General features: G+C 43.2%; 1 protein-coding gene across 3 annotated transcripts in view; it reads left to right on the top strand.

The window, feature by feature from the left end:
- LOC116848219 (connectin-like) overlaps positions 1–23670 on the top strand; it is a 334937-nt gene that overhangs the window by 43089 nt on the left and 268178 nt on the right. For all 3 annotated transcript variants that reach the window (XM_032824092.1, XM_032824093.1, XM_032824094.1), the window contains one exon: positions 18400–18500. The gene's annotated coding sequence lies outside the window, so the exon portion shown is untranslated. The remainder of the gene's footprint in view (positions 1–18399; positions 18501–23670) is intronic.

Raw genomic sequence — 23670 nt, forward strand, 5'->3', positions numbered from 1 at the left:
GGGGGGGGGGGGGAGGGACAGAAGCCACTCGGAGCAAACGTATTCGAGGGTCGCGCGAGAAGTCCGTAGTCCATAAATCGTCGACCGCTTGACACGCGCAACCGCGCGATATTTCGGCATTGTAGAACACAGATCGCACGAATATATTAAGCAGGCCGTACACGCGAAAATCGTGTTAAGCATCGCGCGATAAATGGCGCAACCGGTAGCAACGGAGCGGCCCCGCACCGTTATAAATTACCGGCTCGGCGATCTTTCTGCTAACGAATCGCGCGTAATTTGCCCCGCCTCGCACCGCCCGTGGCCTACCGACGGCGTTGATACTTCTGAATAATGCAGCCTGCATCGACTCGAGAGAGTGAGAGCAGGACGAGACGGAGAGAAGCAGCGACGACGACGACGACGACGACGACGAGGATGATAGTGATTGGGCGAGCGAAATCTGAATTACCGGGGCTGCGTCTCTGGGAAAATATTCAAATATATATATCTCTCTCTCTCCCTCTCAGTCGATGTAATTTTAAATAAATATGCATCCTCGTCAATATGGATATCTGTCGGCTCCAGTTGCGTTTTAATGCGTTTTACACGCGTAAGCCAGACGAAATAGAGAAAATGCAGTCTTACATAAAAATCAAGGAAACACCAATCTTCCTCGTGATTGAGTTTCACTGTGATTTTTCTGAGGCTTGAATTCGGAAGCGAGAAATGCACAGATTCAATTATTTCACAGTCACGAAAACTGAAAACTTAAGGCCGACTACGCGCGAGAATCAATTTCTCAATCGAGTAAAACTGAGATGTTGCATATTGGAAAAAAAAGTGGAAAGGAAAAATTTGGTTGTATTAACCGAATATCTGGTGAAATATAAACAGAGCAAAAATCCGCTTGAAATTACCAGAATTCTGTTCAAGTTAACATAGTTAACTAAGAATCTTGTTAACCAGGAATTAACAGAATACTGCTGGCTCCTGCCAGCGATTTCTGCTCTGTTCATATCTCACCAGCCCGACCAAAGCTTCTTCCGGTGTATTATCAGGAGCTTGCAGAAGTTGCTTGAAGTCGTCGGGGATTCCATTGACTGGAAAGACTAGTCTTTTTGCAGACGCGAGATCGGGCAATTGCCAGAAAACTGGCAAAGAATGAGTGTAGAACGATGCCCTAATTGAACGGTGGCATGTATCCACCGTTTTTCGTCGCTATTAATAAAACGCGGCTGAATATCCGGCCAAGTTTCGCGAGCTACCAACAACAGATTGAAGGAACGCCAGCTTTTTCTGCCAAAGTTTCCGTTCCGCAACGTGCGCGCGCGCCCTTAAACGTTCCGCTCGCGGTTCCGAGCAGCTTGCGGAACAAGGAACGAGCTACGATTCGCCACGCTTCTCTCACTCCACGGCGTCGTCGTCGTCGTCGTCGTCGTCGTCGTCGTTCCGCTCCTCCGATGTGCACCGTACATTAAACACGTTTAACGGGAATTAAGACGTTACGACAGCGTGAGAGAGCCGAGGGGATACGGGCGCGCTCATTCGTCGTACTCGTTACGTTGATCCCCGGGCCGTCTCGAATTCTTTCCACGGTGTATATAAACTGACGCGAGCGAAAATTGATTCGTTCCGTTAGTCCCATGTCTCGGCCATCTAGATCGCGGCGGATTACTCGACGGGGTGGCGGATTACACTCGGGAGAGGGGGAGGGAGAGTAATGACGCTCGCGAAACGGCAGAAAGCCCGGAGCAGCGAGCTGGTCGAATCTGAAAAAATTGGAGCGACATTGCGACATTCGTTTTGTGTGTAGGGGAGACCGTTGGCAAAACCGATTATTTCTGCTATTTTTTTAACACGTTGCAGAATTAAGCAAGCAAGATTTTTGTCAAAGACAATTTGAATTCCTACTTGCTTGATTCTAAGATCTGTTAAAGCACAGTAGAAATAATCGATTTTGCCAACTTATTCCCGTAACCAACCAACTAGTTACGATCTACTTTATCTATTATTATTACCAACGTTATTGTTTAGTTACGATCTGCTATTCATTATTTGCTCCGTGCCGTTTTTCGCGAGCTACATCGAGGAAATCACGTTGAAAATCGCGAGTTTGCGATTTTTCGTCTGTGAACGAGCGAGCTTTTGTGAGCGACGCGTTAATATGGGAAATACGGGGCGCGTTGCGGAAGAAGGATGTGTGCTGTTTTGGCTTTCGCGACGCGCCCCCGAAAGTATCGCGCGCGATGACTCGCTTTGGTTGTTATCATATCAAAGCCGGTCCTCCGGTGGTAATTGAAACTAATTTGTGGTCGCCCCGGTGAAGAGATAGTGCTCTCATAATTCATGTGGCGTTGGGTTAATGCACTCGCATGTACGTAAGGGGGGCAATGTAAATACGAAAACCCGTGTGTGTGGCGGCGGCGGCGGCGGCGCAGTGTCGAGATGTAATCATCGTGTTCTCGGCATGCACATATTCCGCGAAATGTACATTAAATTTCGACTAAATTTAATTGGATTTAAATATATTCCCGCGATGAGGGAGAAAGAGAGAGAGAAAGATGAGAGAGGCGCACGGTGTGTGAGAAAAAAAAGAAAGAAATAATTGAATTAAACCTGTGAATATTAAGCTTAATTAATTATTCCAAATTGTTAGCCCGTCGCCCGTGTTTTTCCCAGCTACCGCTCCTCCTCTCCTCTCCGCTCGTCCGAAAGTCGCTGCGACGTGCAAATTCGCAGCGCGGAATGAAAATATATCCCGCGCGTTCGTTCGTTCGTTCGTTCGTTCGTTCGTTCGTTCGTTCCGACGAAATTTATGATCTCGAATCTCGCGAGAGTCGACGGGGGAAATTACACAGCGGCGTCTTCGCCCTCTTCGCGATAATAACGATCTCTTGCCGTCGCGCGGGTGCACGTCGAACGAGAATCGATGCAATTTGCCGCCACAAGCGGTATCACGTAATAGATAGTTAAATCACGATACAAGTTTAATCTCGCGGCTGTTTGATCACGGGGCCCCTCGAAGCGGGGCGAGTGCATCGCGCACGAGCCCCGTAGAATTCTGATTCCCAGACATCGATCTCGTCGTGCTCGCGTAAGATAGATTGAACTCTCCACGAGATTGACTTACAATACCGGGGAGCTCGCATAGTACGATGCAAATATTGGACTCATGCGCGGCACTAGAGCCTTACCCGCCAAATTACCCTCGGCAAGTTCCTTGACGAAGGGACTGCGTTTAACGGGGCGAACGCGCGCTTCAACCGGTGCTCCTTGTGCCGTTCTGCGCCGCGCTGTTTCGGAAAACGATAGCGACCGCGCGCGCAGAATAATCTATTCTTGCGCGCAAAAAGGGCAGTCGAGACGTAGAAACAGCGGCCGGCCCGTTCCTAAATTGTCGTCGAGTGCAAACGTGCAATAACCATTAACTATTCTATTAACTATTCATGATTCTATTAATTATAAGATAAAAATCGACAATTTCGATGTTATTGATAATTATGTTAGTGATAAGAAACTTTTGCACTGAGAGAACAATATCTGAAGAATGAGATATATGCGCGCGTTGGGTACTAATGACATACTTAAATCTGAATTTTTATATTTACAAGTGGAATAAATAATTATTTTTTCATGAAAAGCTGAAGTTCGGAGAAAATTCATCTCGCTGAAATTGTCATTTTCTATGTGAGCTAATTTTTTTAAATTTCTTTGTGTTTGTTCTAACTAACAAGTAGTAGCAGTAATGTGCACATACACTGTGAAAGAAAAATATCTGAGAGACAAAAATATTTCTCCCCTCTCTTTTTCTGTCTCTCTCTTGTGAAAAAGTATTTTTTATTTGAGAAATTTTGTATCAGCTTAAACTGCCCGGCATTCTCCGGGTTATCAGAAAGTCTAGACGATAAATCAGGAGAAGGATGTAGTCCCGATTCGTAGTAGCATGTATTTTTTTCAGGGTCCTGCGTATTATGCAAAATTTTAAAAGTTCAAATCTGTCAGAGTTTTAAGATTTATCGAGAACATATAGACAGACATTTCATTTTGTACATATAGACTAGTATAGGTAAATATGTTATTAGTATTCGCCGTGACAGAGAGAGAGAGAGAGAGTGGAAAAATATTTTTTGTCTCTCAGATATTTTTCTCTTATAGTATATGTGCACATTCGTGCTATTACTTATTAGTTAGAACAAACACAAAGAAATTTAAAAAAAGCGTGTTAAAAAATCGGCTCGCATAGAAAATGATGATTTCAATAAGATAAACCATTTTTTCTCTCTCGCCGCATAATAATAAATCTACTAGCAGTTTTTTTTTTGTTTCTTTTTTCTCTTTTCGAGCAACGTACATATGAGTATTGAAGATGACCCGTGGAAGCGAGCTCTGCCGAGACAGCTCGTCGATATCCATTCTCGCAAACGAAGGTTTCGCGGCGCGAAATGCCGTCGGGTCTCGGGCGGTCGGCCGACCTCGAGTGGTCGCGTAAAACCGCAGTGCAGTCGGTATCTCTTTCTGGGACATTAACGTGTCGCGTCTCGCGCAAGATGTAAATATCGCAATCACGCCCGCGGGACGGAAACTTAACGGGCGGCTCTCGAAATATGGCGGCACATCGCGCGTGTGGCACTCCGACACGCTCGAACGGGCGGCTGCGAATCCTCGCGGCGCATATCCGCGCACATAAATGCATTATTCAGGCTACAGAGAGAAAGAGAGAGAGAGTGAGCAGGAGGGAGGGAGAGAGAGAGAGAGGTAGTGCGCGGGCTACACACTGCATTTGCGTTACTTCCAGAAGATTAAACTTGCATGCGACCAGCGCGCGGACTCGCTATGAAGTATAGTCGCAGACGGCGCGGCCGACATGCGACTTGCGCTCGGACAATGCACCACACCGCTTTCGGACGCCCCTACGCTACTGCGCACCCCGTTCGTCCCCTCATTCCGCCCTTTCTGCCACACACAGACAGACAGACAGACAGACAGAGAGAGAGAGGGAGAGGGAGAGGGAGACAAATTTCGATTTTATTACGCAGCACGTCCGCGTTACACCCGTTGCACACGCATCGCGAAACAAGGGTAGCTACGTGTCCGCGAATTCAGCACCCTTCTCGGCCACGGGGCCATGTTAAAGGGATGAATTAATAAATGTAATTGCGCGCAAATGTTATTACACGGAGTAACAATGGAGCTCGTGTCCGTATGAACGAATTAGAATAATGGACAATTATGTTAAACATCGATGGCTATAATTGATAGAGATGAATATATCAGCAAGTAGATAACTATATTCAGAGAAAGAAATATTTAAAAAGTAAGAAATATTTATTCTCAACGGCTACTAATAACACTGTAGCTTATAATTAGAAAATAAAATTTCATGAACGCTCGCCTTATACGAAAGGAATGAAAGGTTAATATCTATTAGTAAAAGTTATATTAACGGAATTAAGAAAATGATCATACATATATAATCTAAAAGGTAAATAAAAAGTCGGAGAGCTTCAAAGTTATAAATGTTACATAAGCTACTTTCATATAATTAGAAAATAAAATTTTAACTAAACGTCCACTTGATACAAGATTACTGGAAAGTTAAATAAACAATTGCTTTTATGAAATGCTACGTTTTTAGATAAATATGCATTTTCTCAATTAAAAATAATAATTTTTAAAAAATAAATTGTTCTCAATACAAAAATACGTATATCAATACGAATTAATGTGTTCTCTCTCTTATCTGCTAATTAAAAGTAGCTTCTCACAGTTGGCTTTGAAACTTTCTGGCTTTTCATTAACAATCTTTTAGATTATATTTGTATTGTCATTTTTTTTTAATTTTGTTATTATAACTTTTATTAATAAACTTTGGAAGTGTTAACGTGCACTGTTAAATCCGTAGTGTCAAATTATAAGTCAATTTGAGTTATTTTTAACCATTCCTATAAATCGCCACTGCTCCTACTAAATATGTCGTTAATTTAACTAATATAATGGAATTAAATAATTTAACTTAAGAAATGTATTAAATTTGACTAAAATTTAGTTTATTTTTTATTATGTGCACGTTAATGTAACCTTTGTTTTAGTAAAAAATGACTTAAATTGTTTTGAATGGATTGATTAGATGTGGTTATTTTTTAAACACATGTTTTGTGTTAAAATAGTAAATTTTGACACACATGATAGTTAGAAATAACTAAATATTATTTAACTCAAGAAATTGATTTAAATTCGACCCTCCAATATTTAACAGTGTACACTCATAACGGGATAAATATGTGAAGTTAATGCGACTCGTGCTGTTAACAAATTTAAACTTTACTCTGATGGATCGATAATAAATCAATGTTTTAATCTACTCGTTTTTATGTGTGAAGCTGTATTAATAGAGGAATAATTAAGTTCTCATTTTAAAAAATTTAATTAATAACAGGCACGGAATTTTGGCCATATGAGAACACTAACTTTCGTCAGCCGAGCGAGGATAATGGAGGGTTAAAAAAAGAAGTCATATTTAAGTAAATATGCCCCTTGAATAAATACTTTATACTTTTCAGGTATTTTTTGTCTCGGTGTACGACAGCGACGAGGTAATTATGGCAAATACAAGCTTCGTCGCTTTCGTTTGTGTCGTCGGGAGCGATCATCCGTGTTCAGAAACGCATTCTGCGCGCGTGTGACGACTTTACGGATTTACACGCGCGAAATGGCAATGCGTCGCGTTTAGCACGGTCGTGAATCGCGGTGGAGGCGCGTGGTTAGCTGGAGAACAGTCGGACGCGCGACGTTAAGATGTCAACGATCGAGAGCAATCGCTTACGCGATCGCGCTTAATGGAATTGCTGTTGCGGTGGGATTGTCTTAACCGGACGGTTAACGTGGTTTCGGGCAATACATCAGGCCTCGAATGCGCGCCGCTTGGCCTGGCGAATCGCCAATTATTTGGGTTAATGGTTTAAAGGGGACATGCTGGCCGCGAATCCAGTGTATCAGTTTCCGAAACAAAGCCGGTGACCACCAGTTTCGCGCGCTCGCGGAAACGCGACGTTCGGTAGGAAATCCAACAGACGACATTTAGACCGGGCGATTGTCACCGAGACTGTCGTCCACAAGCGACAATTCGGGTAGAAATTAATCGGGGCATGCCCCAAGTCTGCAAAGACCCTAGCTAGCAATGCCCCAAGTTGGGTCTGCCTTCGTTGAATCTAGATATGACCAAGAAAGGTAAAATTAAAACGGAATTACATAAATAGACTCTGAGTAGACACTGTTGTGAATACTTCTAACAAGGCTTGCCCTCGTTGAGTCTAAATATGCCCAAGAAAGGTAAATTCGAAGTGGAATTTCGTAGGCCTTGAGTAGGTACTGATGGGTGGATAGGTCTGCTTTGGACTCAGATATGGCCAAAAAAGACAAATTCGGAATTGAATTTTATAAAGGCTCTGACGAGTTAGGCATTGACGTGAATGCCCTTAACAAGGTCTGTTGTGTCTAAATGTGGCCAAGAAAGACAAATTTGGAATGGTATTTCATAAATAGGTTTAAGTAAACTCGCCTTTACAGTGCCTAGACAGAAGTGAAAAAACTTTTAGATCCCGTTTTAAATTTCTACTCGATCGTTTTCGCATTTTCCTCAGCGATTAATCGCGCTCTAATTGACTTTTTGTATTAAAGTGTCAAGAACACGCACAAAAAAATTAAATAAATGTTAAATAAAAATTAAATAAATGTTATTAACATTTAAATAAATGTTATTAATTATATTTTTATATATTATATTATTATTATATTATTAATATTATTTTATATTATTAATTATTATTATTAATTATGTTATTAGTTATGTATTATAATAAATGTTATTCGTCTCATGTGTTTCACGAGTCGTTATTTGTTTCAAGTATCTTATAAGCAGCGCGTTTATTCAAAGTATACTCTGAATCCTAGTAAGTTCACCTTTTCAATCAAGAACACCAAGTTGAAACAAAATTTCGGTTTACTTACGACGCGGAGTCGAGCCAACTTTTTCTTCGATGAAGTTTTACCATATTCTCGCAAAGAGAATGAATTCTTCTTTTGAGTACGTGATGATGAACTTTTCTCAATTCCGTGGGGAGTATATTTGAAGAATGTGTTATCAAGAAAATATTCTTTGTCAAAGACAACTATCAGTTAAAGGATGGAAAGTGAAATGAATAATCGCTTCTCTGAGTACAACGGTATTTTTCTGTGTAAGTGCTCTGACTTTTTCAAGAATAGGCAACGAGCTATATTTGAGATGAATGAATGAATTTAGTGGAGCTTTTGAGCGTAATGAATTTTCAAATAATTGGAAATTATCTTTCCTACTTTTTCAACGGCTACCTGTTTACTTAAAAAAAAACTCTTGCTCTTAAAAGTTATTACTGTTGCGTTTTTTAAACGAAAATTATTCCTCCTCCCGTGTGCGGGGAATAAGTAGTTTCCTTTGTGCGGAAATTCTTGAATTTGATCGTAAAATACAGGATTATTAATAATGATTATTTGCCATGTTAGTGGTTCCTCCGTGAAAACCAACGACGAAATTAACGGACCGTGATCTGCCGCGTCTTTTCAAGATTACCCGAAGAGAACGCCGAACTTCGTTCCGTTTGATAAAGGAGAAAAACAGTGGGACAGTGGGTAAAAACGATCTTCCTCGAGTCCAAAAGCTCAGTCATTGTTAAACGGCCGCGATCACGCGTAACGGACGTATCCGATCGTATTGTTGTAACGCCCTACGGAACACACATATACAGCACCCTTTAACTCGCACACGTAAGAAGGTTGTCGCGACACGACGTAGTCGTACGCGAGCAGTCAAGTTCCGTGTCGGTCTGTCCTCGCGAGGGAGAGCCGTCAATTAACCGGCGGGAGTCGATCCGCGCGAGAGCGACGTTGACGAGGGACGACGAATCGGGATGATTTATCGCCGGGACACGCTACACGTGGTGGTGGTGGTGGTGGTGCCGGCGGTACGACGTGTGCGTGGACGGATGTGCCGTGCAGCTAGAGTCGTTAGACCCCGGACTCGCGCGCGGTGTTTGTGCGTCGGAAGGCAGGGCTCGCCGCCAAGAGAGGGTCGTCGTGAGTTGAGCTGTCGTGTGACGAGGGTAGAGAGATACGGCGGGCGTAATAGCGACAGTGATGACGAAGTAATGGAGCCGACACCACGGAGAATTCGTCGTCCTCGTTGCCGTTAGAGCAGCGGCACGCGTGGGGCGCGTCCCGGCCCGGTCCCATCCCGGATGACGGCGCTCGAGTTGTTTGCATTCCGGTCGATTCGAGCCGAAGAAAGGAAAAGTCAAGGTACGCGGGGGAACCACTCTCGTGGATTATACGGTGACTCGCGATAATATTCTGAGAGACACCGGGACTGCCACTTGAAAAAGAAGCTCTCTCTCTCTCTCTCTCTCTCTCTCTCTCTCTCTCTTTCTCTCTCTCTTTATTCGTATATTCATGTTCTAGTCGAGAATCTCGTCGTTTTCTTTGCCCGACTAAAAGCGCCGATTCTAGTCTGTCTCCAAGCAGACAGTTTTGTTTACTTGTAAAATCAACGTGGTCACCTTTCGCTCTCATGGAAGTCTTTCCCGAGGAAACGTAGAATATGACACGGTGAAAAAAAATTGGCTCGAAGGAAGATGTCTTCCTTCGGGTTTACCTGACGTAATCTCGCTTCCTGCCTCGGTTTGCGGATTTATGCGCGCCGGATTGAAATATCTCGGTGATTTTTGCGAACACGCGAGGTCGCGCGAATTTTTCGCGTTTGAGGGAATAATTTGAAGGGATAATTTATTTACGAAGCGCGCGACACGCTGATGTTTTCTGAGTTCGTGTAGCGTCCCGTTTGTGCGGCTCGATAATCCAGTTAATTATGCAAACGTGACGCGCTTTGGAAACACATCGCCACTCGCATAAATATTTAAAATCAGCAGGACCATTTTATATCCGGGTCAATTAATCCATTTTAGCTTCTTGACTCATGAATATTACAAGACTCTGATGTTCCTAATTGCGCATTTGCTGTAATCGTAAACAATTTCGATCACCGAGTTTATCAATATCGACGTAGAGTTACGGACTAATAATATTCTCTTAGAAATCAGGGCATGCCCCAAGTCTGTCTCTAGCTAGGCATGCTTCAAGTTAGTCTTGCCTTCATTGAGTCCAGATATGGCCAAGGAAAGCAATTTCAGAACGGAATTTCGTAAATAGGTTCTGAGTAGGTACTGACGTGAATGATTCAAGTTAGGCCTACTTTTATTGGACCCAAATATGGTCAAGGAAAACAAATTTAGAATTGAATTTAGGCCCTAAGTAGACACTGACGTGGATGCTCCTAATAAGGCCTGTCCATTTTGACCCTAAATATGGCTAAGAAAGACAAATTCGGAGCGGTATTTCGTAAATTGACCTAAGTAGGCTCGTCTTTACAGTACCTAGGCAAAAGTGGGAAAAAACTATATATAGGCCCTTTCCAGGCTCCGTTTTAAATTTCTACCCGAATTATCAGTCCCCGAATGCGTGCAAATCGAAGCCAATTATATCTTATTTAAAGGAATCTTCCTCTCCTCTCGCGAAATATTGCAACGCTCTATTAGACTGATCCACTTCTCGCTGGCACTTTCGCACTGAAGACCGCGCGGTCAAAGGAGGGCGATGAGAAACACTGAATAAGCGGAAATAAAGAACTCTTTCGCGCCGGCATTTCCCGGGATTAAGCGTTTTTTCCGATTACGCGGATATCCGATCTGACGATTTATCTCGCTACGATAGGCGTTGAGACGAGATCCCCCCGGGGCTCCTTTTTCGACGCCCGAGTTATCCTTTTCTACTTCTCCTTCAATAATGAGGACGCTCCTCGCGCGAGATTCAACATCACGCGCCGACGTAAGACAATTAGAGTCCCTTTTCGCGCAGTTGCTGCTTCATTACTTGTTCTCGTGCCTTCCCTTCCGACCCTCTCCCTCTCTCTCGCGCGCGCGCGAATTAGCGCGATGGATTTACCCGCGGCGAATTTGCCGCGAAATCCCTAATAACGCCGGCTTCCACAATCCTTTATCCTCTCCGCGCGCAATCCGCTCTCGCGCGCCTCCAATCCTCCCGCGTTTCCCACTCTCGCGCTCATCATCGCCTACTTACGTTTTCCGACGGATGGATGAATCATCCCCCGTCGGCTCCTCCTCCCCTCTCCCACCCCTCCCCCGGCCACCGCTTTACCGGTACCGAAAACTTCGTTTCGCCGTTAGCGCGCTTCCGGCGAGGGTGTAAGCGTTATTCGCTGGCGTAACTCGATAACTCGATAACTCGCCTCTTATCCGCAAGGTGCCGAGTAAATTTAAGAGGTCGCTTAAAATTCTACGCCTCCTCCCATTCGGCGCACCTCTTGCCGATAGATCTCGTCCGATTCGGACCGTTAGTTACTCCTCGCGCTGGCCGAGAAAGAGAGAGAGAACGGCAAATCTCTCTCTCTCTCTCTCTCTCTCTCTCTCTCTCTCTCTCTCTCTCTCTCTGGCCCTTCCGCTTGTACGCGAATTCACTTCATCCTTTTCTGCCGTGTCTTGCGAAACTAACTGAGATTACCGAGATTTTTCTCGGTGCAATGGCCGCGTTTCGTCACATCCTTTCTTCTCGGCTGCCGCACGGAAAATCAGATATCGGAAATGGGGATTAGTGAGTGATAACAATAACGATAATAAACGTTATCGCTTAAGTCCAGGCAGAAGTATCTTTTGACGAGTATAACGATTGAGATTTATCAGAGTTGATTAAAATTATAACCTGATATATATTAAACAACTTTGGGGAAAAATAATGTGTGGGACGAGGAAATCACAAATTTCGGAAATAGAATAAATATTGGTTGATAATAATAGCGATTAGAGTTAATTCTCGATATTAAATCAATAAGTGAGAGCGATCATGCAAATATTCTTGAAAAATGCGCACACACCGAAATATTCTGAGATCTCTTTTGCGAATTCCTGGATTTACGTTAATCTGTCGCGAACAAATTCCCGTTTTAGCTGTTTACTCTTATATCCGCCACTTTAATTGCACAGAACTGCTCCACGAAACTACTTATTCGTTGTAATCCGCCGATTATTCCGCGCAACGTGCTTAAGTATTCAGTCTCAATAGTTTCGTTTTCTAGAGAAGTGTAAAAAATGATGTTCCTATTGTAGAGCAGTGACGGGGAGGAAGAGAGGCAGCGGGAGAGAGACAGAAGGATACGGATGGAGGGCAATGGAGGAGAGGGAAATCCTTTCACGAGCGGGCGCGCAACGGATTTAGGGTGCGGTAACCTAAACTCAATAACGCGAGCGCTCGCTTCTACCGTGCATTAAGAGCTAACGAGATGTATCGCGGCACTCGGAGATTCGCCAGTGGTGAGCTGTTTTAACGGGAGGGTGCAGTCGAGTAGTCACCTGTCGCGTGACGAGCGTAATGAGATAATACACGCAGCGGGAGGGCAGCCTCCTTCTCCGTCCATGATAATTAGCGTCGCACGAGATAATCGGCGATGGGATCCGAGAACCCGCGTCGTCGTCGTCGTCTTTATTATCGTTCACTTTCCCGAGACAAAAGTCGCTGCTCCCATCGAGAACTTGCGCCCTCTTTCGCAGTGAAACTCAAGTCTCTAGGTGCACGCAGGATTGCAGGATGCGCGTAGGTTTTTGTTTTGCGAATTGTAGAAGATTGACAGCCAATCGCGCACGATAACGCACCACTGTTCTCTAATTAACAACTAAAGATCTGCGTGGTTATTTGCAAAAAGGTAGGGGACTCTTTTTGTTCTACAAAGTGATCTACAAGTGTCGCTATCACAACCACCTATCAGCCGTATCGCGCGACATCATAATTGATCGTTCTGTTAATCTTCTTTGATTAATAACTCAAATTTTTACGTGCTTGTTTGCAGAAGAATTTTTTGTTCAGTTTAACTTGATCTATATATCTGTAGAAAGTACTGAGGGCCGGTTTCAACTTTTTGGTAATTGAACTGATAATTAATCATATATCTGTCTTCATCTAAGTTGAAGAAAAATAAAGAATACATAGATATATGATTTAACTATCAGTTAACTTATCAAGAGGTTGGAACAACCGGCCCTGAGATAAGAGAAATGATTGGTCTTATTGAAATTATAGTAATTTTTGACCTTATTCCTATTTTTTACTTGTTCTGACATGTAAATAATAGTAGTAACATGCACGCAAGGTTATCATCATTAACATCATAGTAAAATTAAATAAGACAATTTTCTTGACCATAGTTTGTATTTTTCCATGAGATTATGGTTACAAATAACAAACGTATTAAAACAGTAATAGACAAATGAGAGCTAAGCTGATTTTAAAGTGAATAATTTTTATAATATCGGGAGGATAATAATGTTTTATAGAGCTAAGCTGATTTTAGAGTGAATAATTTTTAATAATGTCGGGAGGATAATAATGTTTTACAGTGTCAACGCACATGTTGGATAGGTTTTCCAGTTTTTAAACGTACGCGGTGAGTCATTATATAGTTGGAAATCTATCTGGTGCGTGCGTTGGCATTCTGTCAAACATTACTATCCTCCCAACATTATTATCTCTTTTAGTGCCGACTGAAAAAAAATGTACCTAAGCGTGTGGAACATCTAACATGGCATTTCTGAAGAGAAATTCAACCATTTATAACGTCTTATAAAATTATTTTTGAGACAGACTTTTCTCGCGACGCGGATAGTCTGGCAGCATCGTATGCGCAACGATATATCGTCGTTGGCACTTTTCGCAAGTGTTGCTAACAACGATATATCGTTGTTCGCCACTATAAGAGTTAAAAGATACTCATTAAAAGATCAATACTTCTTAACGAACAATAAAAAGAAAGTCTTTTATTAATTTCATTTATTTTTTTTGTGAATTTAACAAATACTTCTTCACTTGACATACATTCGCAGCTCTCACCTCAATCGAAACCTACTCCTCTTTTGCTGTCACATATCTTTAAAAAATTTAAGTACGTGATAGTTCAGACTCAAAACTTGATGAAATAGCACAACTACAAGAATGAATAAAAAGATACATTTTCATCTGATGGTTATGAGAAAAGACACGTAAAAGGCAAAAAATATGAAAATACATCAGATTTCCTGCGACATGGCTTTCGTTTGACTTTCATTTGCCTATTACTGTGTTTTAATAAGTTGCACTTTTGAGAAGTGTACCATTGAAATAGCAAACGCGTTTTCTCAGTGTCGCTTAGCGTCCCTCACTGGTGTCAGATACTTTGTATACCTGTCAGCGCGAAAAGAGAGGCACGGGGTGAGAGCCTCACGTTAAACAACGTGGAGTTTTTTGTTTCGTTGTCGAGATTTCATTTGGCCTCGCTGCAAATGGAATTTTATTTGAGCGCTCGGGAAAAGCGGCGACGGCGGCGGCGCAACGATTCAGTGAATCAATTTTCCCCTCGTTCCATAGACAATATCGACGAACCATTTGCAGCGTCGATGGTGTACAATTTATTGGAATTAATGCCGGGCGATAACAATCGAAGGGGTAATCGGATGAAAGAGCCGTGCATGGCATTTGTAGTGTTTTAAGGTCGCTCTCTCCATCTCTCCCTCTTCGCCTCCTGGTCATCCCTCGAATTTGAAGTTGATGGCTTCGCTAATGCGATTTAACGTATTGACGCATATTATTTATGTGTGCATCGACTTCATTAAGCACCGTTGCGCTAGTAAATTGATAGTTGCGCGCGCGACATGGAACGGTAATAATTCACACCCCCCGTCGGCCGTCGTTAGAATATTTCCCGTCGTAACGCGGTCTGGTAATGGAACACAAAAAAAAAGCCGAAAAAGAGAGAAACAAAGCACGGGAAACGGAATATGAGATAGGACGAAACGAGCGAATAAACAAAAATATTTATATAGACGTACAAAGTAATACGATTACAGGGGAATTAAAGGATCAGATTAAAGTCGAATGGCGGCGAAATTGCTCGCGTATGCACGCGTATGCCTTGCTGCAAATGCCGCGAGCTCGTGTACTTGTTGCATCAACGGTATGAAAAACAAAAAGAGAAATGTCGAAACCACGCGCGTGATTCACCGCACATGTGCGCGAGCGCGACGACGACTGATAGCCGCCGCCGGGTCGCTGCTCTCGGCCCGCCGTAATAATCCGCCAAGGATCTGGAAGAAAAAACACGGTCATTGTCACGGAACGCGAGGAGTCACCCTCGCGCGACCACGTTAACGACTTCCGCGCCGCGCCGTCGCTCAGGGGATGCCCCGACGTAGGGGGTGGCGAGAAAGAAAGAAAGAGAGAGAGAGAGAGAGAGAGAGACGGTGACGTCATCGCGGAAATAGAAATTAGGGAGTTCACGGGACGAATCAGAGGGATCGTGCGCGCGCGATGGTCTGTCTCCTAAACTACGGTCGTCCTTAAATCTTGGCGAGAACGACGCGACGGTTCACATAAAAGTTATTTATTGGAATGCAGTTAAACGTTCTCGTCGTTGAGAGAACGAACGGGAGCATTCGTGCGTGTGTGTGTATGTGTGTGTGTGTGTGAATGAATGACACACGAGAACATCAGAGCGAGCTCTAGCCGATCGCCAAAGAGAGAGAAGCGCGCGTGTGAGTTTTCGATTTATTATATCACCCGCGGCGTTCCATTGGACATTATTATCGATCGATGATGTAGGAGGCCGCGCGATGTCCCCTAAATCGATTGAAGCATATAGAGCGTCCATCGACGAGGACTCTGACGAACGTTACCTACGCCTGTGCTTTGTGCTTTATGCGCTATTAATCCGAGAGAGGTAGAGTAAGTCACTCGTACTGAAAGCCTTAAGCTCCCTCTTCCATTACATATTTCATCACCTGCTGTAGTGGACACCACTACTTGTTTATGCGAGATGCTGTTTGAATGAAAAATTATTCATCTCTGCAATCTCTGCTGCAATCATCCCTGATAGAGGGTAGAAATTTAATGCAGTTCTCTCAGGACCAGCGCTGGACGGTTGTGTTAACTTTTGTCCAGCAGCTGAAGAGCAAAGTTGTTTTCTCTGAACTAAAACTGAACGACAACAGAACAGAAAATGAACAGGGAGTTATTTAATTAATTAATGATCAAGTCTGCTGCTTGTAAAATGGACGAATTTCCTAATAGTATTCCATTTTTTGTGCATGCTATCAAATTAAAAGAATAATCAGAGCCATGTCGCAGGAAATCTGATGTATTTTCATATTTTTTGCCTTTTACGTGACGTTTCTCATAACCATCAGATGAAAATGTATCTTTTTATTCATTCTTGTAGTTGTGCTATTTCATCAAGTTTTAAGTCTGAACTATCGTGTACTTAAATTTTTTAAAGATATGTGACAGCAAAAGAGGAGTAGGTTTCGGTTGGGGTGAGAGCTGCGAATGTATGTCAAGTGAAGAAGTCAAGATTTTTTGTTAAATTCACAAAAAATCAATGAAATTAATAAAAGACTTCTTTTGTTTTTATTGTTCGTTAAGAAGTATTAAATAAAAACGAAACTTTTCTGTAAAAAGAATTGCATTTTCATAAAGTCCCCCGGAATTTGTACTATTTTAAGCCTCGCATTCGAGTTTAGCAGACCTAAAAATATAAGATTTAAAAATATTTCCCTTAGGCGCAAATTTTGGCGCTTTTACAGCATTGTTTCTTCCGAATGAACGAATCTTCGGGTTTCGTGCAAACTTCAACATTGGGATTCACAGTTTTGGGACAGCTTTTGCGAACGTAACTCGCAAATATCGCAGATAAAGCGTACATATTTATGCGCGGATGGCGAATTATTCGACGCGCGCGTCGGGGTTCCCTCCCCCCAAGTTCGCGGCGAGTTCTCATGAGCTCGCGAATAGCCGGCTTTCGCGGTCACAAACGACGACGCGCGATTCACCGTACCAATTAATGTTCGCGCCCGTAATTTGATATTCCGGGCGCGAGAGCCAATATTCCGCCGCGAAATAACAACTGGACCGGGCTTCGGAGCGCCGCGAACAACAGACTGGATTAATGTCGCGCCGTTCTCGCGGCAATTAATGCAGTTTCGTCGCCGGGTGGCCACGCGCGCTCTCCCGGTGTCTAATAATACGGAAACAATTAGTTAACGCGGCCGCACAATCGCGCGCACGCGGTTCGGATTTTATATATCGCGCGCGGGAGACATTCTCGTAAACACCGAACGAGCTGAATATAGCGCAAACGAGTGGAATATAAACGCGAAGCCGCGGTAGAATGTGCGCGCGATACGCTCGAGATATAGCCCGCGCATTTCATTAATCAACTCGCAGTCGAGTGCATTCCCGAGAAAACGATCGCCGGTCGCTCCCCCGTTTTATTTTCCCGCTGTGTTTGTCCTGCTTGCGCCGCTGCTTGCTCCTTTTTCTATCGGGACTTTTGTTTGGCCGCGAGATTATTACGCGAGGTAGGAAAAGCACGCGCGCGCGCGAGATGGAAATTTCTTCGGGTCGAAAACTTTGCCTCTAATTATTAATTAATTAGCTCGCTTGGTTCTCCTTCAAGTCTTTAGCTTCGACTCTTGCTTTATGTTATTCTCGCCCCACTCCCGTCTTAGGTTCTTACCTTTTATTTCGCTCCCTCGGGTATTGGATTTGCGTGCTTTTGCTTCTGTTGCTCTCCGCGATCAGAGATCCCCTTCCCTTTGATTTCATTAACCCTTTAGCGTCCCGTCGTCGCCCTGAGACAGCACGTCTTTGAATCGACACAAGTTAATCGATATTTTTTGTCGCCAAACTGTCAAATATTGTTGGCAACTTTGTCTTTCACGATTCCAGGCGGAATTTTAATTTTATCACTTAATTATAATAGTAAAAATTGATAAATTACCGGCACTCGTCGTCTCTCTACACTGAGGAAAAGACACTGAGGAAAAGACACTTGGAAATTTATTTGTATAATACAAAATTTATTTCCGTGATATAAAATATATTTCTGAGAAATAAAATTTGTTTCTGTGAAATAAATTTTTGTCCTACAAATAAATTTTTAAGTATTTTTTCTCAGTGTACTTCAACATTGACTATTTTATAAATAATCGCAAATTACTAATATTGCATTTATTTATTATAAAAGTGGACTATACAAAATATTCTCGTGCATTATTACGACGTATGAAAAGTAGAAAATTAATATAGTGTACACTGAAAATAATGCAGCGTATCAAAGGGTTGTTTCTCTGAAACAACATTTTGATTTCTCCAAAGTGGTTTATTGGAAAATTAGATATCATCTTTACATTACTAGAAACAATAATGAATAGAGAGTAGAGAAAAAAATTGTTCTTCAATAAAATTAATTCTGAATTGAAAAAGTTAATCGTGATTTTTCTTTGTTCTCTGTTACAGCGGGTTCGGCGAGATTCCTCGCGCTCCTTTGTCGCAGTGTGCAGCTAGACGATCGGCGAACGAAGTCCGCGGCTATCCTGGCGGACGTCAACGACCTTTCGGTGAGTCAAGAACACTGAATATTCCTAAGTAGTATATAGGACGCTCGAAACATTCGGAATCACCAGGGAGAAATATTTTATTCTTTCGCCGGGACGGATTAACAATTAACAATTCATGCTCACGCTCGTGAAAGCCGGAACGACAACCGATAACGACAATTTGGCTCGCAATTTTTTTTTTTCACAGAAAACGAGTGCCATTTTTCTTTTTTTCATCTTTTTATTTATGAAACTGCGCAACACTTCGCGCGCATTTATCTTTGATACTGCCTCGATATCGACTGGTACTCTCTCGCCGTGTGTATTTTTTAAAAGAATCGCGTTTTCGCGGGGATAGGTGTCGAATCGTGTCGACGCCGCTCTTCGCATGTCGAAGCGCTCTTTATTCCTCGTGAGATCATCGCGCCCGAGAAATGGGGACTCCATTTTATTGTCACTTAGAAATTGTCAAGAAAAATATTAATATATTATATATATTTTTGAAGTAAGACTTAAAGAATAGTTTGACGGCTTTCTCGTTTCTCTCGAAGTTCCGAACAGGTCGCTTTTTTGCGACCTCTCAAGCCGGAATACTCCTTTAAATGGCGGAAAACGCACAAAATGTCACTTGTAGATTCTAAAGAGGCGTTAAATAGAAGAGATCGAAGAGCTCGAGGATCAAAATTTCGTCTTGGGTGAATGCGAAAATTTCAACGAAAAAAAAATATCAAATTTAATTCCCGCGCGCGCAAGTTAACACAACAGCTTATAAGTGGTAACTAATGGCGGCGTTACGGCTACAGATGGAAAATCTGTGCGCGCTCATTTTCACTCTCCCCTCGCTCCCTTCATCATCCTCTCCGCTAGTTGTTGCTGTTTCCCGGCGGTGGACACGCAGACGTCGATTCGTGAAAAGCGGGCGAAACATCTGGCCGTCCCCGCGAGAGGAAATCTAATTTCTAAGCTCGCGCGCTAATTCCTCCTTTTGTAATTCGATAAAAATCGACGGGCCACGAGCCGACCCCCCTCGTCCCCTCTGCCACGCCCTCCTGCCATGACTCGGCCGGTTTTCCGCGCTGTGTCAGACAGAGGAAAAAAAGAGGGAGAGAGAAAGAAAGCCCCGACGATAACGTTCTCCGGTCCCTTTTCCGCGTTGATTGGAAATGTTTGTCTCCGTGTGCGCGCGCGCGAATCGATCTATGATCCAGACCTCTTCTCTCCTCTCTCTTCTTCTCTCTTCTCTTCTCTTTCTCTGCTCTTCTTCCCCACGTGACTCGCCACCCGGGATTTTCTCGTAGCGACTGCCTCCACTCGCGTTTTCCCGACTCCGAAAAGCTCTTTCCTCTCGAGAACGCTTCGATCAGTCGTATAAGGAAGCTCGCCAATTCGTTTTCTCTCTCTTCTTCGCTCTTTCCTTTTCCTTTCGCGGCGCCGGGTTTATTGGGAGTTTCTGTTGAAAGACCGAGTCCGTAGCGGGGAGGGCGAGAGAATGAGGGAAGGAGGGAGAAAGGGAGGGAGAGAATGAGGCGAGACGGAGGCGGAAAAGGGCAGAAAGATTACGGATGTTTGAACTTATTTGTGTGTGGGGCGAGAGAGAGAGAGAGAGAGAGAGAGAGAACCCGCGGGCGTGCGACCAATCGAAATGACCGTCTCCGACTCCGTCGTTTTCGTTCACGTTGGACGTCGTCTTGCAAGAGTTCCTCCGCACCCTGGGAGTTTCGTGAAGTATGAATCTTTCCTTCAGCGCGGCCGCGGCCTCGGAATGGCGGGTGAGTGCCGGCTATCGCTGATGGCCATTCGGAAAAATTCTTTTCCCATCTGTAAGAAATACGCGGGCTCGGGTGGGAATCGATTTGATCGGATGAGAGAGAGAGGGTGTAGAAGTGAGCTGGAGAGCGATATAGCCGCGTACATTTTCCTCATACATATCCTCTGCTCCCTTTAGTGCGCGCACGCAATATTAATAAACGCAAATATTTTCACGGCCGATTCGCAGGAGATTGATAAAACGCCAGCGAGGGGATCGATATCGCGTTTGCACTCGGATATACACACGTTGTCTCAACTAACGTGCGGCGTTTACGCCCCAAGGAAAATTTGCAGGAAAAATCTGGCCGCTAACTAGAAACTGGCACTGGTCTTTACTAGCTGGGAGTTATTAGACAATAACTAGAAACTGGCCAGGAACAAGGCAATCAAAAATAGGAAGTATGCAGTTTCTCTGCGTATTGGAAATATTGGCTAATTCTTCCTAGTCAGTTTCTGGTGTAAAACCAGGCAAAAAAAAATAGTAATTTAATATAAAGCTACAACTGTACAAATAATGAGTGAATTTACACGCGAGAAAATTTTATTTTCCTAACGACGAATTTCACATTATTCTTATATTGAAATATATTTTACAATATGAGGGGAATTGAGCTATGAAAACTATTTAAAGAATTTTGTGAAAAGACAAATTTGTAGTTAGAAAAACTGGCTAGAAGACGGCCAGAAACTAACTATTTTTACTGTTCACGCTGAGAGAAAAGAATGGTTGATTTAACTAAAATTATACTGAGAAAAAAAACTTATGAAAATTTACTTATATAAAATGTATTTCACAGGAATGAACTTTATTACACAGAAATAAATTTTATATATCACACATAAATTCTCAAGTATTTAAATAAATATTCTCAAATTTCCTCAAGTATTTTAATAAATTTTATATATCACACATAATTCTCAAGTATTTTTTCTCAGTGTATAAGTATTTTTCATCCTATTCATATTTTTGTGGTAAAATGGTAGCAGCAACAATGATATAAAGCTACTATCACTAACAGTACAATAGAATTCGATAAAAAAAGGTTTTTTTGACCGTAATTTATAGTGATCATAAATACCTTTCTCTTGGTGCAACAAGCGCAGTCTAAACTGGCCAGAAACCAGCCAGTAAATTCCTGGCCAGTTACTGGCTGGGGAAGAGGTCGCTCTTTCTACTCGGGGTGATCGCGATCTCGCGCACGATCACCCACGGGCGACACATTCGATTGTGGGGCTGGTTTACACTGTGCGATGAAATATTCACGCGATCGCCGAGGAAGGGATTTAGTGGGCGCGCGCGCGCGCGTGGAAAGTAACGCGTCCGATTAATTATTATCGGGGTCATTACCGGGCGCAAACGAAAGCGCCGGCAAATTTCAATAGCCGCCGCCCGTGGCGGTTACATAACGAGGGCAGGAGCGTAATCCCGCCGGCTAATTATCATAACGTCTCCCCATCCCCTCCCTCCCTCCTCCTGACCCCTCTTATGATAAACGTAACGTTTGCACGCTTTTTCATTACGGCGTATACAGTGTGTGTGTATATATTAACGATGCTGTTGGTACGCGCCGTCGGTGGCGTCGTGCCGCGTCGCCGTTACCGTAAAAATACAGCGCGTGGCGTTTCGGTAATGGCGCGTTACCGTAATACGCGCGGCGGAAAACGCGTCGCGATATTATTATGACGAACGCGCCCTCCAAACGGGGTGAGCATGCACTCCCTGCGAGATCTTTTCGAGACCCCGGAAGTGCAGCGCGTTAAGGAAGCTCCCGCGACGATCATCGAGAATATCCCCGGGATATTTATTGTCGCGGAGATACTTTGGGAGTATTTCGGTCTGTTGCTAGCTCGCTCGTTACACCGTCACCGTCGCATCGGCGTCCATTATGAGAGTCGGGGCTATCCGCTTGGAAAATCTCGCGGGTCCTTACCGTCGCGAATATTTACGTCGCGGGAAATGGACAGAAAGAGAGAGGAAGGGGGCCACTGAGGTTTAACCAAAAAGAGAAAAATGCAACACGTGTGAAGAGATTGTCACATATTCCAAGTTGGAATGATACACACAAAGAGATAAATACTTGAATATCTCTCTGTGGGATGCCAGTTTATTTTCGTGAAATTTTATCTTTTATGTCGTAAGTAAATATTTTTCAAATATTTTTCTCAGGGCACGTTGGAGAGAATATCTGAAAAACAAATATATTTATTCGATGGATACTAATATAACATTGAAAGTTATAGAAAGAAATAAAATAAACAATTATTTTCATGAAAAGTGATGTTTTTGAGAGAATGTATATTTCCTCGCTTGAAAACAATTTTTCTCAATGCAGACACGTATAATGTGCCCTGGTAGTCGCGACTTTTCAATTTATACTGATATGTTCTCTGAGCAATTTAGAATTAACGATTTCTCTGCGAGGAAACAATCCCAAATTGGTGAGACACCAATCTAGTTTCAGATATAAATAATTCAGTATATATTAACTCTAAATTGCTCAGAGAACGTGTCGGTATAAATGAAAGTCGCGAGAATATCCTGACTATTAATACAAGTTATTGGATTAAGTGTGTTATTTGTACCTATCGAATATATTTTCATGTTTTCGATATTTGTTCTCTCTCAGTGTAGAAAGGTTTGGATGTAATTGAAATAAAATGAAATGAAATTAGCTCTGAGACTAAATTAAAATCGAAGCAGTGATGTTTCGCTGCTATTTGTTTTCTCACGAACTGCTTCCTTATTCTTGGGGATGAAGTCGCGAGAAAACCGCACTTTTCCTGCGCGAAAGCGAGACCATCTGTGCCCTGTCGGTGTATACAGTCGGGGGACAGTAGTCACTCGTTACGTGGGCGTTTGTCATCGCTGTCTTCGGGCGATCACGCTGTCGATATGTTTCTCGATGCATCATGTCCATCGAAGGCCGCTCGCGCACTTATTGGCGTGTCACAAGCGAAATAAAACCTTTGTCCCTCTCTCTATGTTTTATGTGCTTTATGAAATCTCGAGTGAGTGAGCGAGTGGGGTCGTTTATCGTCGTCCTGGGACAGCGTGGAGCGAGTGAGAAAGACAGAGAGAGATAAAGAGGCGGGGAGAGAGTGTCCTGGGACGAGAAGTCAAACATGAATTCACGGCGTCATAAAGAAGACGCGGCGGTAAAAGGAAACGTTAAAGCGGCGCGATGTGACGCGAAGTTGCGCGCGCGATCAGTTTTGCAAATTTGCGAAATGAGGACCGCCATGAAAGAGGGAAAAGAGCAGCGTGAAGAAGGAGGGAGAGTTTTAGGACACGCGCGATCGTTCTCCTTTTTCTTCCTCCCCTTCACGAACGTCGACCAAAGCCGACTTGAAAGCGAGCTCTTGCCTCTATCTCTCTCGTAGC

Source organism: Odontomachus brunneus, unplaced genomic scaffold (assembly GCF_010583005.1).
Source record: "Odontomachus brunneus isolate Ranch 3 - 2012 unplaced genomic scaffold, Obru_v1 Obru_scaffold_091, whole genome shotgun sequence".
NCBI lineage: Eukaryota > Metazoa > Arthropoda > Insecta > Hymenoptera > Formicidae > Odontomachus > Odontomachus brunneus.